This window comes from Galeopterus variegatus, unplaced genomic scaffold (genome assembly GCF_000696425.1).
Source record: "Galeopterus variegatus unplaced genomic scaffold, G_variegatus-3.0.2 Scaffold17962, whole genome shotgun sequence".
Lineage (NCBI taxonomy): Eukaryota > Metazoa > Chordata > Mammalia > Dermoptera > Cynocephalidae > Galeopterus > Galeopterus variegatus.
This window is the reverse complement of record NW_007744073.1, coordinates 12,747-17,475: the sequence shown is the minus strand read 5'-3', so window position 1 is coordinate 17,475 and position 4,729 is coordinate 12,747. Positions and strand designations below refer to the sequence as shown.

At 43.0% G+C, this 4,729-nt stretch overlaps 1 pseudogene; it reads left to right on the top strand.

The window, feature by feature from the left end:
- Positions 1-3,154: 3,154 nt before the first annotated feature.
- On the top strand, positions 3,155-4,524 carry LOC103582804 (annotated as a pseudogene).
- Positions 4,525-4,729: the final 205 nt, after the last annotated feature.

Below are 4,729 nucleotides of genomic sequence, written 5' to 3'. Positions count from 1 at the left end.
ACATCTATGGTGACAATGCACATTTATTTTTCATAATTTTCTTCCTATCTCCACAACCTTAGGCCATGATCAGTTAGGAGAACTGGTCCTCAGGAAGCAATGTTTACATAAGGTGGGGACAAGAAGGATTTCAGTGAGTCTGAGGATGTGATGACAGCCTAAGTCATCAAAATTCCTATAAATGTGCATCAGCAACAAAAAAGAAAGTTTTCCTATATGGATGCAAGTATTTGACTTGCCTCCTTTGGTGTAAATTTGCTGCTACCAGCAGAGACAGAGAGGAGTCACCTTGACCTATGCAGAGTGTGGGAATTTTTTCTGTTACATTCAACAAGGTCTAGGGCATCGGCATCAAACACCTGACATTGCCCAAGTCAACAAGGACAATGGGCACTTAGCGTTCAAGGCCTAGATCATCCCACCAGCCAAGCAACACGCAGTCATCACCAACACGAAAGTGCTGGGCATGACTTAGAAGAATCTAGACTGGACATGAGAGGGGATAGTGACAAGTGTCAAGTGGTGACCACAGGTCCAGCTACAATGTGGTAGTGAATCCTGATCCATGAACTCTCACACTGACTTCCATGTACATTGGGCCTGGCTGCTGTTTCAAAGACTTCATAGCAAAGTGTACTGATCATTGCACTGTGTGGATCAAGGGCTCACTCTAGTGGGTTCCTGTTGATCCCATCTATGTCCACTGAGCCAACAAAGATTATAGCATCCATTGCATTAGGCAGTTCTGAGCGTACATGATTCACCTGCAGCTGAGACAGTGCTTAGGTGATGTACGACTTTCTTGATTGCAGTGGGGATTCTGAGGATCTATGTTTGATGAATCACTGAAGTGTAGAGACTTTAGTCCTTCCAGGGATGACCATTGACAACAGAGGGAGTAGCAGAGAGACAAATGCTCCACTCCTAGGGCCTCATGACATTACATGGAGTCTCCAGAGACCTTGAAGTGTGGGGCTCTACTTCCTACTGGCAGTGACCTTCATAAAATGAAGCTCCTTCACACACCATTGATATGACATTGAAAAAGATAAAAAAATTCTTTACTTACATCTTCACTCTTAATTTCTCTGGAATAGCCTTCTTATAGGATCTAAGCACAAACACAAATTCATTAAAATAAATAAATACAAATAAATAAATATAATAAATAAATTTAGAGTCCAGATCACCATTAATGAAAATAAACATTTTCCTGTCCTGCATGCATTTTTTTTATATTTATGTTTTGTCTATTTTAGGCTGTTTAAATTTCTTCTTACAAAATTTGGAAAAGTAAAACCTGGTAAACTCTGAGACATTCATCACCCCAGGCACATTATGGCCACACCGTGCTTGCTTTCAATTTTGAAGATTGTCTCCTTCGCAGTCAAAGCATTTCACTAATATTCATTAAATACACATAAATTGTATAAATTCTACTAAGTTTTTGTTTTATAATTCATAAATTTCTTTTAAAAATCTTTGTTTATTCTATTCTTACGTTTTCCTTAAGTTTGTTTTATTGTGATCTTTTTCTAATTTCCTAGGTTGCATGTTTAATTCATCTATTTCTGTTCATTATTATTTAATAATGAAATAATTTAAGAATATAAATTTAACTCTGAGTATATCTCAAAGTTTGACCATATCTCAAATGTTTTATATGTAGTGTTATTATTGCTATTTTCTAAGCAATCTGTAATTACAGTTTGATTTTTCCCTGGATCTAAATTACTTTGAGGAGAGTTTTAACACTTTCAGGAAGTTGTATGTTCTTGTTCATACTTCTGTTAATAATTTCTACCTTTATTATATGGTGATCAGAGTATATTGATGGCAAATTTTGTTTATTTTTCTCTTTGGAATTTATTAAGATTTTCTTTGTGTTACTATATGATTAATTTCTGTAAATATTTCTATGAGCACATGAAAAAGAAAAGCACAGACTTATAATTTTCTTAGATGCAGAATCCTACGTATACATTTATTACATTACCTCATTAATTGAATTATTTGTCTTCACTGTGCAGATATTTTTTCTTTTTTTTTTCCTTTTTGTCTTTTTTCGTGACTGGCAATGGATCGCAACCCTCAGTGTCGCACCCGTACTGGACCGGACCGGCAACGGGATCGCAACCCTCGGCGCTGCGCCCGCACCTCGCTCAGCCAGTGAATGGCCAGTCTGTATGTGGGATCCGAACCCTCGGCAGAGCGCCGCCATGCTCCCAAGCGGCGCACTGTAGCAGTGCGCCACCGGGCCAGCCCCCTGAGATGACGGTTTTAAGAATTTAAGATATAAGTATTAGAGAAACATTTTCCATTCTGTAACATAGACAAAATTTTGTTGTATTTATGCAGACCTTTAATGGGCTGTGTATGTTGAGGCACAATCTGTTTCTAAGCATAGGGTACTTTACAACCTTTGGTGCAACAAGACTCTCCTTCAGGACACATAAGATTGTAGGTGCCTAGTCCTACCTCAGAGGCTCAGATTCAGGGCTCCTGGGAATGGTAACCTGAATAACGAACAGAGAGAGGCTCTCCAATGAATCATAAACTTAACTGGGAACAGAACATTACAAAAGGCATATGTGTGTCATAGGAAACTATGTGCATGTTCTGGGATATAAATGAAGGCCAAGTATTTAAAAGAAAAAAAATGGAAGTTACATAATTATTTTGAATAATCATGCTTGTCTACAGTATCAATCACAAGAGTGTCACTAGTCTGTGGTTGGATGGCAAGTTGCTGGTCAGATGTCCTTGCAAATGTGTGTGTAAGGCTGTGATGGCCTCTGTGCAAGGCTGTGGTTTTGCAGTTCTTTGTGGTAATTTGTGTTACCAGGTATGTGTGCATGAACATCCTCCCTTCACACCCTTCCCAACTCTGTCAGTTTTGTTTGTTTAACACAAGTGACTCCATTGTGATTCTGACAACTCGCATACATAGAACTGATATTCTGCATCTTAAATACACACGTGGCTGATGCTGGTGTGAGGACAACCTTGTGAGAGTTTCCCATGGTGAGATCACCGTGGACACCAGCAATTGCATTTCTCAGTCCAGCGCTTCTGTGTATTCCAGGGCCCAGGGGCGAGGTACAAACTTTTGTGTTTTACTGTGACATTATTCTCTCTGTCACATGAGGCTCAAATGAGCCTCATTATTGGTCCCCGGAGGTTCTGGTTTATGAAACCTTGGGCTGATCGCCTAGAGGGCAAGGTGGTAAATATGCCAACTCAAGTGGGGGGACTTTTCATTTAATCCAATGGCTCCCCTCCACAGTGGAGTCCCCCTCACCGACTAGCTGGGTACTCAGTGTGTCCTCTTCTGTCACCGTCCAGGATGGGGTCTGCCACCATCCATGCCCTCCTGCTGGCTGTTCTCCTAGGTCTGTCCAGGCACAGAGTTTGGGTCATAGAGTGGAGTGGGCAGGAGGGGACCCCTGATCTGAGTCCTGCATCTCCCACAAAGGTGCGTTTTCCCAGGTGCAGCTGGTGCAGTCAGGGGCAGAGGTGAAAATGCGCAGGGAGTCTCTGAGGATCTCCTGTGAGACTTCTGGATACAGCTTTACTAGCTACTGGATCAGCTGGGTGTGCCAGGCTTGAGGGCAAGGCCTGGAGTGGGTGGGGAGGATTGATCCTAGTGATTCAGAAACAAACTATGGCCAGACCTTCCAAGGACATGTCACCCTCTCCACTGACAACTCTGCCAGTACCGCCTACCTGCATTGGAGCAGCCTGAAGTCCTCGGACACAACCGTGTATTACTGTGCCAGAGACACAGTGAGGGGACATCAGTGGGAGCCCAGACACAAACCTCCCTACAGGGATACATGGGGCCACAAGGGGGCACTCTGGACCCTCCAAGTTCAGGGCTGATTCCCTGAGCCAGTGCAGAGGGGCCTGTGCTTCCTTTTGGGTTCAACGGAATCATCCACTCTCCAAGTTTTCAGCTGTCCCCTGAGATGTATTATGTCTTGTTATTTGTGTCTTTAATACCTTACGGCCTCACGGAGTAATGGATGAGAACCTGATGTGTCCGGGGCCACAGAGCCCGGTCATAGCCTGCCCAGGTTCATGAAGCCCTGCAAATAGCCCTCTGGCACTAAATGCTGTGACCTTTCTGCCATTTTCTCCTTCTTACTGCTTGCACAGCCCTAGGCGTACATCACAGCTGCATTGCTTTAGATAGCTGAGAATTGTTCCTTTAACTGGAACAACCTGCCCTGCAGTTTACTCAGTAAACCATCTGCTGCTCACTTCCTTATCTGCTGATTCCCTCCTGCTGGCTATATAAGCTGTGACGTTCTGTCTAATAAACGAGACTTGATCAGAATACTGTCTTGTCTCCATTTCTTGTGTCTCTTGTACCATCCAATTCCCACTCCTCCCTGCAGGGTCCGCGTTGAATATCCCGTGGGTCGGGACATTTCTGGGGCCCAAACGTGGGCCACTGGATATGAGGGATATCATGAGGAAGATGGTGCATCGGAGGGTCGACCGCTGAAAGAGAAAGAGTAGAACCTTAGTCCGCCATGGGAACCTACTGCGTCAGGATAAGGTGAGTAAGCGAGCCCTATAATGGGACAAAAATTAAGTTGTCATGACAACTACATAAGAGAGTTACAAAAGGCTTTAAAGATGTGAGGAGTAAAGGTTAAAACAACTGATCTATTAAGATTTTTTGATTTCATGCAGAATCTTTGTCCTTGGTTCCCAGAAAAGG